Source organism: Ziziphus jujuba, chromosome 5, assembly GCF_031755915.1.
Source record: "Ziziphus jujuba cultivar Dongzao chromosome 5, ASM3175591v1".
NCBI classification, from domain to species: Eukaryota; Viridiplantae; Streptophyta; class Magnoliopsida; order Rosales; family Rhamnaceae; genus Ziziphus; species Ziziphus jujuba.
Genome location: NC_083383.1, coordinates 21854341 through 21870197, shown reverse-complemented (window position 1 = coordinate 21870197; position 15857 = coordinate 21854341). Strand labels below are relative to the sequence as shown.

The following is a 15857-nucleotide window of genomic DNA, read 5'->3' as shown; positions in this document are numbered from 1 at the left end:
GGTTATGCCATTTGTGTTACCTAATGCTTCTAGTACTTTTATGAGACTTATGAATCATATTTTGTGTGCTTACATTGGAAAGTCTGTGGTTGTGCACTTTGATGATATCCCTGTATATAGTAGGAGTCTAGGGGAGCAGGTAGGGCATCTTAGGTTAGTATTAGATGTTCTTAGGAAAGAAAGATTTTATGCCAATCTTAAAAAGTGTGAATTTTATAAATCTGAGCTTGCGTTTCTAAGCTTTGTGGTTAGTGCTGCAGGTATCAAAGTTGATCAAGAGAAGGTGAAGGCCATTCAAGAGTGGTCCACGCCAACTAGCATCACCCAAGTTAGAAGCTTCCATGGTTTGACTAGTTTCTATTGAAGGTTTGTTAAATATTTTAGTACTATTGCTGTGCCTTTAACAGAGGTTGTTAAGAAGAGTGTAGGTTTTCAATGGGAAAAAGCTCAAGAAAGGTCTTTTAATTTATTAAAAGAAAAACAAACAAATGCTCTTTTATTGGTGTTGCCTAACTTTTCCAAAACTTTTGAGATTAAATGTGATGCATCAGGAATAGGTATAGGTACTGTTTTGATGCAGGAGGGAAAAGCAATTGCTTATTTTCAGTGAAAAGCTAAGTGACAGCCTTAAACTATCCAACTTATGACAAAGAGCTATATGTATTGGTTAGAGTATTTGAGACATGGCAGTACTATTTATGGCCTAAAGAGTTTGTGACTCACATAGATTATGAGTTTTTGAAGCACATAAAAAGACATGGAAAGCTTAATAGATGCCATGGCAAGTGGATGGAATTTCTTGAGATGTTTCCCTATGCTATTCGCCACAAGCAAGGTAAGGAAAATATTGTAGCTGATGCATTATCCTGCAAGTATGTGCTAACTTCTACTTTGGATGCAAAATTACTTGGTTTTCATCAAATTAACGAATTATATGTTTTAGATCATGACTATGGTGAAATTTACAAACTTTGTGAAAAGCATACTAAGGGAACGTTTTATAGATTTGAGGGATTCTTGTTTAGGGAAAATAAACTTTGTGTGCTAAATTGTTCTTTGCGTGATTTACTTGTTAGAGAATCTCATAGTGGGGGATTAATGGGACACTTTGGAATAGCTAAACCCTTAACTGTTCTGTAAGAACATTTTTATTGGCCACATATGAAAAGAGATGTAGAAATAATTTGTGATAGATGCATTAAATGTAAGCAATCTAAATCACGGTTGCAGCCACGTGGGTTGTACATGCCACTTCCTACACCTAACCACCCTTTGGTAGATATTTCTATGGATTATGTTTTAGGGTTGCTTAGCATAAGGAATGGTAGGGATTCAATTTTTGTGGTTGTGGATAGGTTCTCTAAAATGGCACATTTTATTGCATGTCATAAGACCGATGATGCATCTCATATTGCTATTTTGTTTGTTTAAAGAAATTGCTAGGTTGCATGGAATGCCTGGAACAATTGTGTCTGATAGAGATGCGAAATTCTTGAGTTACTTTCGGCAAACATTGTAAGCTAAGTTAGGTACTAAATTGTTGTTTTCTACTACTTGTCATTCAAAAATTGATAGACAAACAGAGATAGTAAATAGAACTTGTCTACTTTGTTGCGTGCTTTGATAAGTAAGAATATCAAAACTTGGGAAGAATGTTTGCCTCATCTTGAATTTGCTTACAATAGATCTGTCCATTCAGCTACTAAATTTTCACCTTTTTAACTTGTATATAGTTTTAATCCTTTAACTTCGTTGGATTTAACACCTCTATATTTAAATGAGCATGCTAATTTGGATGGGAAAAAGAAAGCTGATTTTGTTAGGCAACTACATGAGCTAACATTGAGAAAAGAACCAAACAATACATGAAGCAGGCAAACAAAGGGCGCTAACAAGTTGTTTTTGGGCCTGGAGATTGGGTTTGGTTGCATTTGAGAAAGGAAAGATTTCCAGCACAACAAAAGTCTAAACTCATGCCACGTGGAGATGGTCCATTTCAAATATTGGAAAAACTTAATGGCAATGCTTACAAATTAGATCTTGCAGGTGAGTATAATGTCAGTGCTATCTTTAATGTCACTGATTTATCTCCTTTTTGTGCTAAAGACGATTTGAGGACAGATCCTTTTCAAGAAGAGGGGAATAATGAGGAAATGACCAAAAGCACCCCAAGATGGAGTACAAAGCCATTTCCAATTTCTACAGGATCGATAACTAGAGCTAGGGAAAAGCGATTTAAAGAAGTACTAAATGGTTTAATCTAGGAGGTGTTCACATCTCAAGGAACCAAGTTCATTTCTGAATATGAACCAACATTGGTCCATATGATTGGGATGGAGGATGCCACTATGAAAGAGAGCTTAACACATGGAATCTGATACGAACGTAGAGTGATACGCCTCTAAACCCATAACAAGGATTAATTTAGACCGTCTAACTACAAGTTACCAATGAAAGACCTTAACTTTCTACCTATATTTGAGGTAAGAACCTTGATATGGTGAAGACGTCACAATAGGGTGCGGAATAACCTATTGATAAGTCAAATTTGAACTCTAGAAACAAAGTTTGAAAACTTCAATCTAGTTCTTAGAAAACTAAGATAAACACTCTCACTTTTTAATCAAAATTGTAATCTAATTTTTATTCATGAATTTTGTGCCTTTAAATGGGCAAAATAAATTACAAAGCTTTCCTAAATTTGGTAAAAATAATGATGGACGAAAATTAGGTTTAGGAAACCTAATTTGGTTATGTTTAGGAAACCAAATTTGTTTACGTTTAGGAGACCTAATGCAGTTAGGTTTAGGAAACCTAATTTGGCTCCTAGTTTCCTAATTTAAATGGCCTTTGATTCTTTGACCAATTCAACTCTAATAAAATTAGAAAAGTAATTTGAAAACCTAATAAAAACTAAATTAGGAAAGTAAATAGGTAACATGCCAAAATCCAATCAAGACGTAAATAAAAATTAATATTTTCCTAATTACGAAATTCGGCCAAGCTTAGTTGGAAGCCATGTAGGCGTATATCACTCTCCATGTGGCAAAAGTGCCATGTCACTTGGTAGGTCAAGCTTGTGGACGTTTTCATTGATCCTTTCCAAAACTTAAAAAGGTCCATTCCCTCGCGCCATAAGCTTTAACTTTCTTCGCTCAGGAAACCTTTACTTTCTTAGGTGCAACCAAACCAAATCTCCTAGGTTAAACACTATCACAATAAATCCTAAAAATACAAGCTCATCTCGTCAAAAATCACACTTTTCAATATTAGCAAACAAACTTTCTTTCCTAAGCACTCCTAAAACAAATCTAAGATGTCCTACATGATCATCTAAATTTTTATTACATACAAGAATATCATCAAAATAGACAACCATAAATTTTCCAATGAATGTACGTATGACATGATTCATTAATCTCATAAAGGTACTAGGTGCATTAGTCAAACCAAAAGGCATAACTAACAACTCATACAATCCATATTTAGTTTTAAATGCAGTTTTCCATTCATCATCTTCCTTCATTCGTATTTGATGATAACCACTCTTAAGATCAATTTTTGAAAACATGCTTGCACCATACAATTCATCAAGCATGTCATCTAATCTAGGGAATAGGATGACGATATTTGACAGTTATATTGTTAATAGCCCTACCAATCTACACACATTCTCCATGTTCTATCTTTCTTAGGGACTAATAACACAGGTACAACACATGGACTCATGCTTTCTCTAACATATCCCTTTTCAAGCAATTCACTTACCTATCTTTAAAATTCCTTTGTCTCCTTGGGATTGCTCTTATAAGCCGACCGATTTAGAATTGTTAATCCTGGAACAAAATCAATTTGATGTTTGATCCCTCCAATTGGTGGTAACCCACTTGGAATCTCCTCGAAAATACAACATCGAACTCCTGCAAAAGAGAAACAATAGAACTAGGCAAAACAAATTCATCAAGGTTAGTTAAATGATTGATATATGCTTCTTTGTACATCATTACAATCATAGGCTTTCTACGACAAAAAAGCTTCTTCATGTCACTCTATTTTGCATAAAAACTCTCTTTTTTCTTTCCATTCTTTTTGTTTTCTTTTTCTCTGGCACTCTCAGCTCCACCACTCTTTTGCTTCTCTTGGTTGTTGGACACAACTTGATTTTGTTGTTGTTTAGCTTCTCTCCTCCTTTGTAAAGCCAATTGATCATCAAAAACCTTTTTACGAGTCGTTGACATAAGCACCACTCGTTTACCCTTGAAGTTAAAGACAATCTTTTTAGTACAACCAAGATGGGTAGTATCTCTATCAAATTGCCATGGACGTCCTAAAAGCATAGGACCAGCTTGCATTGGCACCACATCACAAATAATCTCATCTTCGTAATAACCAATAGAGAACGCAATCTTCACTTGCTTCTTCACCTTCAAGTCTCCACAATCATTAAGCCATTGTAGCTTATATGGTTCTGGATGCTTCATAGTGGGTAAAATTAGTATTTCAGCCATAGTAACACTAGCAACATTAGTACAACTTCCACCATCAATAATCATACTACATATCTTATCCTTGACTTTGCACCTAGTATGAAAGATGTTCTCCCATTGCATTTCCTTCTCATCTTTGTACACTGTTAGACCTCTCCTAGCAACCATTGATAAGTACCCATGAACTAGATACTTGTAATCATCTTCATCTTCATCATTAACGTCCTCCAATGGTGGCATGGATTCATTATCTGACTCTTCCTCTTTAGATTCAATTTCTCCACTTTCTGGAATCACCATAACCCCTACCTTGTGGTGACTTTATCTTCAAACTTGGGTGGATTGGGTTTCCATGTGGATGGGCTTGCTTTTCAAGTGTTTTGAGCAATACTAGGTCTTGTGTTACCCCTCCTCTTGAGCTGTTGCTCAATTTTGATGGCCATGTGCAACAACTCCTCAATCTCCACATAATGATGCAAATCCACTTGATTTGCTATTTCCTTATTCAAACCAGCGAAGAAACGTGCCATTGTAGTCTCCCAATCCTCCTCAACATTAACCCTCATCATAAGGATTTCCATCTCCTTATAATAGTCCTCCATACTCCTATTTCCTTGAGACAAGCTTTGTAGCTTCTGAAAAATGCTCCTATAATAATGGCGAGGGACAAAACGCTTCCTCATCAAGCCTTTATATCCTCCCATGTATTTATAGGTCTTGGTCTCGCTCGCCTCCTAGAAAGTGTCTCTTTGTCCCACCATCCAACAGCATAGTCCATGAATTCAACGGCGGCTAATTTAACCCTTTTAGCCTCCGAATAGTTCTGATAATCAAATACCATCTCAATCCTCTTCTCCCACTCAAGATAAGCTTCGAGATCACTTGTACCTTGTAATGATGGTTTTTTCATCTTAATTCCTCCATAGTCATTACCTCGGTCTAATTTCTCTCTCCCACGGAATTGATTGGTACCCGAACCAGTGTCCTCTTCTTCCTCCTCATAGTCATCTCTCACTCGTTTCAAATCCTCCCCTCTTGGAGAATTTGTTCCTCTCCCACAACCATGAGTGCCTTTGTGGTGGTCGTCACTGCGGCGTTTGGATTGATGATTCCATCATGTCCAACTTATCATGGATCTGCCCCATCTCCAACCATAGTTCTCTTTGGAGTTCTCCCACCATGGCTTGAATGTATAACTTCGGATCAGCCACACCTGGAGTTCCTTTCATGCTTTCTTTACTTTTGACTTGTGACATGATTTTTCTGCAAAACTTGTTAGTAAAAAAAAGCACCTCACAACACTCCCTCACATGTTTCACACAAATTCAAGGTCTCAATTCACTCGTGTTTGTACTCTAGTTATAGTTCGGCTTTTACCCTTTATAATTCTCACCTCTCTTTGCCTTTTATCACTTTAGTAATTCTATTTTGTACTTTGCAAACTAATTTCAAACTAAATCAAACTAGCAAGTAACAATCCAAATAGACCTACCAAACTGTTATGAAAATAAGGCTAAAAAGACAAATAGAATGAAATGTAGCAAGAAAAAGGTAACGATGATAGACCAAACGAGCAACAACGCCAAACGAATAAGCTTGGATTATGCTCGATCGGTTTTAACAACAAATAATTTTTATTTATTTATTTTTTTAAATAATATATGATCAGAATGAATGAAGAAGAACACAAAAACAAAAAGCAAAGAAAAACGCAGCAACCTAAACATGAAGAACAACCAAAGAAATCAAAGATGAAATTTCTAACCTAGAGTGACTTGCCTCTAAACCCGTAACAAGGTTTGATTTGGACTGTCTAACTACAAGTTACCAATGGAAGACGTTGACCCTTTACCTATTTTTTGAGGTAAAAACCTTGGTATGGTGAAGACGCCACAATAGGGTGTGGAATAACCTATTGATAAGTCAAATTTGTGCTCCATAAACAAAGTATGAAAAGTTCGATCTAGTTTTTAAAGAACCAAGAGAATCACTCTGACTTTTTAATCAAAATTGTAATCTAATTTTTATTCATGACTTTTATGCCTTTAAATAGGCAAAATAAATTACAAATCTTTCTTAAATTTGCTAAAAATAATGATGGATGAAATTTAGGTTTAGGAAACCTAATTTGGTTAGGTTTGGGAGTCTTAATTTGGTTAGGTTTAGGAAACATAATGTAGTTAGATTTAGGAAACCTAATTTGGCTCCTAGTTTCCTAATTTGAATGGCCTTTAATTCTTTGACCAAGTCAACTCTAATAAAATTAGGAAAGTCATTTGAAAACCTAATAAAAACTAAATTATGAAAGTAAATAGGCAGCATGCCAAGATCCAATCAAGACATAAATAAAAATTAATGTTTTCCTAATTATAAAATTCGGCCAATCTTAGTTGGAAGCTATGTAGGTGCATATCACCCTCCACGTGGCAAAAGTGCCATGTCACCATCCGTGTCATCAAAATTTGCCATGTCACCATATTGTAGTATTCCATGTTTAAAGCTCTTTCTCATAGTGACATCCTCCATCCCAATCATATGGACCATTTTTGGTTCATTTTTAGCAATGAACTTACTTCTTTAATATGTGAACATCTCCTGGATTAAACCATTTAGTGCTTCTTTAAACCACTTTGCTCTAGCTTTAGTTATCGGTCCCATAGAGATTTGAAGTGGCTTTAGAGTCCATCTTGAGGTGCTCCTGGTCATGTCCTCATCAGAATCCTACAATATAGTGACATGGCATGTTTTGATGACATAGATGGTAACGTGGCATCCTATGGTGACATGGCATTTTTGCCACGTGGAAGGTGATACCCCTCTACATGGCTTCAAACTAAGCTTGGCCGAATTTTATAATTAGGAAAACATTAATTTTTTTCATGTCTTGATTGGATTTTGACATGTTGCCTATTTACTTTCCTAATTTAGTTTTTATTAGGTTTTTAAATTACTTTCCTAATCTTATAGGTTTCCTAAACCTAATCAAATTTGGTTTCCTAAACCTAACCACATTAGGTTTCCTAAACCTAACCAAATTAGGTTTCCTAAACCTACTTTTCATCCATCATTATTTTTAACAAATTTAGGAAAGCTTTGTAATTTATTTTTGCCTATTTAAAGGCACAAAAGTCATGAATAAAACTTAGATCACAATTTTTAATTAAAAAGTGAGTGGATTCTCTTGGTTCTTTAAGAACTAGATCGAACTTTTCAAACTTTGTTTGTGGTATTCAAATTTGACTTATCAATAGGTTAATCCGCACCCTACTGTGGTGTCTTCGCCATACCAAGGTTCTTACCTCAAATATAGGTAAAGGGTCGAGGTCTTCTATTGATAACTTATAGTTAGACGGTTCAAATCAATCCTTGTTATGGGTTTAGAGGTAAGTCACTCTAGGTTCATATCAGAAAGTTAATGGTGGGTTAGAATCCGAAAGTGAAGAAAGTGAGTACGAAACCGAGCAAGGAGAGGAAGAATTTGAAGATGAACTCGAAACTTTAAATGCTTCAAATGCCGAATTGAGCTTGGTGAGTTGGAGAGTCTTGACCGTGTACAAAGATGAGGATCCAATTCAAAGAGAGAACATCCTCCATAGTCATTGTGAAATCCAAGGTAAGATTTGTAGTATGATAATTGATAGTGGAAGTTGTGCTAATGTAATTAGTATTGTTGTGGTTGATAAATTAGGCTTGGTAAAAATTAAACATTCTGAACCATATGGATTACAATGGCTTAATGATAGTGGTGAAATAAAAGAAAACAAACAAGCCAAAGTAAAATTCAGCATTGATAAATATGTGGATGTTGTTTTGTGTGATGTTGTATCTATGCATGCCGGATATATTTTATTAGGTATACCATGGCAATTTGATAAAGATACTATACATTATAGTAGAGAGAATGCTATTGTTTTTAGATTTAAAGGTAAAAAGGTCAAGTTGGAACCATTGACTCTCAAGGAGGTATTTAAAGTCCAACTTCAAATACAATAAAGGAGGGAGGCCGAAAAGCTCAAGGAAAGAACTAGTGTGGCATCCACGGCTTTAACTCCTAGCCAAGGGGGTAAGACCGAACATGACCAACCAGGTAAGTGTGCTAAACTCCAGATTGAGGATAAAGAGAGGACAAAACCAGAGAGAAAAAGTGAGAAACCCGAAAGTGGGTGTGAACCTGTGAATGGGAAAGAAATGGAAAGAAAAGAGAAGAAAAATAGAAATTTTTATCTTCGTTTTGGGGATGTTAATAAAGCAATTTTGAATAAGAAACAATTGCTAGTCATGATTTATATATATGCTCATTTAAAGAATGTTTTGTTGTATAGAACTTTATCTGCATTGTTGAGAGCTTTACTTAGTGGAAATTTGAAAATTTGTGAGAGATTATTTGCTAACTTTAAAATATGTGATTTCCATAAAGATAAATTGGTATTTATAGGATTTGTTATCATAGTGTTTAACATAAGAGATTGGGTTTAGTTGCACTTAAGGAATGAGAGGTTTCCCGAACAAAGGAAGTTCAAGCTTATGCTGAGTGGAGATGGAACTTTTCAAGTTTTGGAGCGGATAAATGACAATGCTTATAAAATTGATTTGCCGGGGGAGTATAATGTTAGTGCTACATTTAATGTTGTTGACTTATCTCCTTTTGCTGTAGGTGATGACTTTGATTTAAGGGAAAATCCTTTTCAAGAGGAGGGGAATGATGAGAATCCTCTCGAAACCGCACAACTAATAACCCGTTGGGGTGCTGACCCGATACGAATGAAGACCGGATGGATCACTAAGGCTAAAGCTAAGAGATTTAAGGACAACCTGGTTGCCTTTATATAGGGAGTAATTGATTCTTAAAAAGGCTTGTCAATACCCAAAGATACAAGGCTCGTTTTAAGCATCTAAGTGGTGGAGGCAGATACGGACCCAGATAGCTGTTTTAGTACAAATATGGACTCTGAGCAGCGAGAACTGGTTCCAGCACTTCATGGATTCCATGACTATCTCTAAGAGGTCATAGAATCAAGACAAGGTAGAAGCTAAAGCATCTAAATAGGTGGTGTGTGCATAGAAGGGAGTTTGGTTGGTTTTATGTTAGGTCAAAAATATTGATGATTTTATGCCATATTTATAGCTTAATATTTGTTAGTTTGTGTTAATTTGTTATGAAAAGATACTTAATTATGTATTTTTCTTAATCTAGGTAAAAGAGGAGAAATTTTTAAGAAAACAACCATAAAAATGGATTCTTTGGGTCGAATTATGGTGGGAAGCAAGATTTGAGCTCGAACGGATTAAGCATTAAAAAGATACCTTGAAGATTCCATAAAGATTCTATCGAGAATTTCATGGTGGAAGTGGATGTCATATGAATCATCACAATCTGAGGATTTCAAATGTCTCGTTATTTTTGGATTTCGAGGTGCAAGCAAAGAGTTATCATCATTTAAAGTTTATAATTTATAAAAAATAATATTCTAGTTAAATCTCCACCATTGATCAAAAGAGGGAATCAAGGCAATTTGAGGGCCAAGATAAAAACAAGTGGCAATAATTGGTTAATTTATCATTAATGAGGCACATGTCATGTCACATGCTTCATTAAGGATAAATTAGACTAATTAACTATTTTTTTAGGAGGAGGAATTAGATAAAAGGGAAGTAGTAGAGAGCAAGTAATATACAGTTTCCTTTTTACACATGAAATTCGTCCAACCCTTTTCATGGCCTAAAAAAAATATCTTCCAAGACTCCCACATTGAAAATAAAGAGAGAAAAAGATTCCCAAGGCCCTATATATATAGCCCCACCACATTGAAGGAAGATATACAAGTTTAGAGAGTTATTTAAGAGCTTTTAGGAGGCTTAAATAGAAACAAACCAAATTTTGGGAGTTTCTAAGATTCTCTTAAGGGTTTTAGGGTTTTAAAGTTTTAGAGTTTTAAAAGATCAATTGGAGAGCTTGGAGGCAGAGAGACGTGGGCTTGCTTGGAGAAGAAGGCTACGACTTTGAGAGCTCTTGGAGGAGAATTTCTTCAATAGTTTTTATTCTCTTTTCCTTTCTCTTTAATTGTGAATCTTATTATTTTTAATAATTATGGATGTTGAAATTATTTTTACCATGAACTAATTTTCATAGCTAGGGCTATGATGTAGCCCTAACTATGAAGGTTTAATTATTTTAATATATGTTAAGTTTTATTTAATTAGTAATATGTTTTGTTAATAAATCATTGGTATACTTAATGCTTTCATAGGCCGGAAGGAATGAATAATTTTAATAATATTTGAGCTTGGAAAAGGATAATATTATGGATCTCCAATGATTTACATGAATGCATAATTGATTGGAAAATAGTTATGTCTCATGCCATATTATTTGCTTAATCTATGCTTGATGAATTTGCATGATTTAATTTATAGGCCGGAAGGAATAAATTAGGTTATGTGAATATTATCAATTGTGAGTGGAAACTACTTTTGATTAATTTTGTGATTAAGTGTGGTTAACAAAATTACTAGTTAATTAAATTCATATATTTAAGTAATTAAATTGGAATAGTTAGTGGTGAAATCAAATGCCCTAGTATTCATAATTATTCAATTCTCTCTCTTACTTGAAATTGATCTAATTTTAATTGATTGCTTTTGTTTAATTTAGTTTATTTAGTTTTCAATTGCCATCTTAAATTTTAGTTTAAATATTATCAAAACCTAATTATCTTTGGTACTTAATACTTAATCCCTTGGGTACGACAACCCTATTTTTCCACTTTATTACTTGAAAACGATTCGTGCACTTGCGAGTTGATTTTACACATCAAGTTTTTGGCGCCGTTGCCGGGGATTAAGGCATTAATATTAATTCGGATTGGGTTTAGTAGTACTTTGAACATTGTTTTCTTATTTCAAATTTTTATATATTTTTTTTTCTTAATTTTGGTTTTAGTGTTGCATGCTAGGGTTTTAATTCTTTGCTTGTTTGGCCAACTTGCTTTGAATTTTTAATACTTATTTTGTGGTACTTGAAACCAAAATTGTGTTTTTAATTTATTGGTGCTTAGGTTACAAGTCTAGCATACTTAGGGATTTTATTGTTATTTTTAATTTGTTTGGTTGAATAAGATTAGGTTTAGCTTACTTTTAGTTGAAATTTTAGTTTGGTATAATTGTTTACTTTAAAAGCATACCTGCACAAAAGGGTTTAATTTTTTGCATTCTTTTCGTTTGGTTCATTATTTCCTAGAGTTATTTTCATTTATCTTTTAGTTAAGTGTTAGTTTGTTTTTCTTTATTGCTAATTGATTTTAATTGTTAGATTAGTTAGCAACATTAGAATTCTAATAATTTTTTTTTTCTTGTTTAATTTTCTAATTTTCTTTCTAATTTATTTTCCTTGCTCTCTTTTTAGGAATTAGGTGTTGTGTATGAGTCATAGTGGTGATCAAGAGTTCAAGGAGGAAGTTGACTTAGAAAATAAACCAGCACCTAGAAAACAAGCCATAAGGGGTACTTGGGTACGTATAGACCAAGGAACTCAAGAAGGTGCAATGGCCAACCAAAGAGAAAATGATTTGCCCATATGCGAGTATGCTGCTCACAAGAAAGTTGGTGATTTGTCTTGCATAAGGAGACCACCCATTGAAGCAAACAATTTTAAAATTGAAGCATCTACTACTTCTTTGCTTAATAATGTTCAATTTTGTGGTTTGCCTCATGAAGATCCAAACATGCATATTTCTAGTTTTCTTCAATTGTGTGATATGTCTAAACAAAATGGTGTTTCTGATGATGCTTTTCGATTAAGACTTTTTCCTTGGTCTCTTAGAGACAAGGCAAAAGTGTGGTTAAATTCTTTACCTGCACGTACTATCACTACATGGGATGCTATGGAGGCAAAATTCCTAGACAAATTTTTTCCTCCATCAAAGACCGCAAAATTGAAAAGTGATATAAACAATTTTTGTCAATGGGACCAAGAGACTTTGTATGATGCATGGGAGCGCTTCAAGGAACTATTAAGAAGATGCCCACACCATGGTTTTCCAACATGGATACAGGTACAGATTTTCTATAATGGTCTAGATTATGGTAACAAACAATTGGTAGATGCAGCTGCAGGAGGTTCTTTAATGAAGAAGAGGCAATCAGAAGCATTTGAATTAATTGAAGAGATGGCCCATAATAACTACCAATATCCAAGTGAGAGGAGACTAAATGGAAGAAGTCAAGTAAAGGCCGTGGAAGACGTTGATATTAACAACTTAGGAGCTCAACTTGCAACCCAATTCATGAAGACCTTGAACACTCAATTTGGTCAAATAGGGGTGAATTCTATCCAATCTACTAATAATTTTTTATTTTGTGATTTATGTGGTGCTCATGATCATAAGAGTGTGGATTGCCAAGTTGGAAATCCCTTTGCTTCTGATGATGTTAATTTTGTAGGGAACTTCCAAAAGCAACAAAACAATCCATATTCTAACACATATAATCCAGGATGGAGGAACCACCCAAATTTTTCATGGTCTAACAACAACCAGCAAGGGTCTAATCAAGGACAAAGTGGAGGGTTTCAAAAACAACAATTCCAATCTCCATTCTACCAAAAGCCGCAACTTGCACATCAAAATCAAAATTCTTCTCAAGCTCAAACTCAATTTTCTTCACTTGAACTATCCTTGCAAGAGTTATCTAATAATACTAATTCTTTCATGCAGAGAACTGAGCAACAATTGACAAACCATAGTCAAATGTTCAACAACCAAATGGCTGCAATCAAAAGCTTGGAGAACCAAATAGGTCAATTAGCAACTCAATTCCAAAGAAGTCAAGGAACTTTGCCAAGCCAAACGGAGAAGAACCCAAAGGAGTAAGTTCAAGCCATTACATTAAGAAGTGGAAAGCAAGTAGCCGGGCCTAAAGAAAGTGATAAAGGGATGGTAATTCTTGATGATGAAGATGAAGAGAGCCCTATAGACTCAACATCACACTTGGTCACACATGACAACTCAAAATCAAATGTGGAGCATAAGGAGGCTTATAGGAGAAAAGATGAAGGTTTAAGTGATGCCATGAAGTCTCCACCAACAAAGTACATACCACCACATGTAAGAGAGGCCGAGAGCTCACCAACTAGATCAAAGAAAGTTGAACCAGCACCTTACCTAACCAAACCTATTGACAAGCACAACGAAAATGAGGAGAAGAATCTAGCCTACAAGAAAACCCCACCTCCACCTTTCCCATCTAGGTTTAGGAATGCAAAGTTAGATAATCAATTTAAAAAGTTTCTTGATGTATTTAAGCAATTGCATGTAAATATCCCTTTCATAGATGCCTTAGAACAAATGCCTTCCTATGTTAAGTTTTTGAAGGAGATATTGTCAAACAAGAGGAGGTGGGAGAATTATGAGTTAGTAGCTTTAAGTGAGGAGAGTAGTGCTAGGTTACACCATAGGATTCCACCCAAGTTAAAAGATCCAGGAAGCTTTGATATCCCGTGTAACATTGGACATTATAATTTTATGGCTCTTTGTGATTTAGGTGCTAGCATTAATTTGATGCCATATAGCATTTACAGGAAGCTTGGAGTGGGAGATGTGAAGCCTACCACAGTGACTCTTCAAATGGCAGATCGAAGCATAAAAAGGCCAAGGGGAATATTGGAGGATGTACTTGTAAAAGTAAACAAGTTCATATTCCCTGCAGACTTTGTGATACTTGATATGGAGGAAGATGACAACATTCCAATCATTCTTGGAAGACCATTTCTTGCAACCGGACGTGCCCTAATTGATGTACAACAAAGGCAAGTAACCCTTCGAGTACTCAATGAGGAGGTAAGTTTTCAAATCCCTAATGTTGTTAAATTTCCTAATCTTGATGAAATTTCTTGCTGCTTTCTTGTTGATGCATGTGATGAATTGGTAAATGATATGGCAAAGGAAAGTAATTTAGATCCCTTAGGATTGAGTGAGTTATTTGGACCATGTACAGAAGAAGAAAAACAAGAGTGTAACATCATAGATATAGCCACCCACTGTGAGGTAGATTATGTTGGAAAGTTTGAGGATTTAGGTGAGAGTGGACCTAGAAAGATACCGAATGTGGAGCACCCACCTATAATTGATTTGAAGCCACTACCTAGTCATTTAAAATATGCTTTTCTAGGATTTAATAATACCCTTCCGGTAATAATTTCATCCACCCTTAGTGAGGACCAAGAAGCCAAACTTTTAGAAGTTTTAAGAGAACATAAAACTGCACTAGGTTGGACTATAGCTGATATTAAGGGTATTAGCCCCTCTATTTGTATGCACAAAATACTTATGGAGGAAGACCATAAACCGACTGTAGAACATCAAAGGAGGCTTAATCCTTATCTTAAGAAAGTGGTTCATGGTGAGATTTTAAAGCTTTTAGATGCCGGGATTATCTATCCTATTTCGGATAGTAATTGGGTAAGTCCTATTCAAGTAGTTCCTAAGAAAGGTGGGATGACTGTGCAAGAGAATGATAAGAGTGAGCTTATTCCTACTAGGTTAGTTACTGGGTGGAGAGTGTGTATTGATTATAGGAAGCTTAATAAGGCCACTAGAAAAGACCATTTTCCTTTGCCATTCATTGATCAAATGTTAGAAAGGTTAGCCGGTAAGGAATATTATTGTTTTCTAGATGGTTATAGCGGTTACAATCAAATAGCTATTGCCCCTGATGATCAAGAAAAGACTACTTTTACTTGTCCTTATGGAACTTTTGCCTATAGAAGGATGCCTTTTGGTTTATGCAATGCACCTGCAACCTTTCAAAGGTGTATGATGTCCATCTTTTCAGATATGGTAGAAGATATCATTGAAATCTTTATGGATGATTTTAGTGTATTTGGTGATTCTTTTACCTCTTGCTTGCAAAATTTATCTAGGGTTCTTCTAAGGTGTAAAGAAACGAATCTTGTGCTTAATTGGGAAAAATGTCACTTTATGGTTCAAGAGGGCATAATTTTAGGTCATAAGGTTTCTAAAAGGGGAATTGAGGTAGATAAAGCTAAAATAGAAGTTATAGAGAAATTGCCTCCACCGACTTCAATAAAAGGTATTAGGAGTTTTCTTGGGCATGCGGGCTTTTATAGGAGATTTATTAAGGATTTTTCCAAGATAACTAAACCTCTTTGTAACTTGTTGAATAAAGATGTTCCCTTTGTTTTTGATGATGAATGCATGCATGCTTTTAATCTTTTGAAAGAAAAATTAATATGTGCTCCCATTATGTGTACTCCTAATTGGAATCTACCTTTCGAAATTATGTGTGATGCTAGTGATTATGCTATAGGAGCTGTTTTGGGACAAAGGAAAGATAAAAAACTGCATGTTATTTATT

General features: G+C 35.0%; 1 non-coding gene across 1 annotated transcript; it reads right to left on the bottom strand.

Moving 5' to 3' along the window:
• Positions 1 to 12415: 12415 nt before the first annotated feature.
• Positions 12416 to 12522, bottom strand: LOC112489700 (small nucleolar RNA R71). The gene has a single exon (XR_003053984.1). It is a non-coding gene; the product is annotated as a small nucleolar RNA R71 (small nucleolar RNA).
• Positions 12523 to 15857: the final 3335 nt, after the last annotated feature.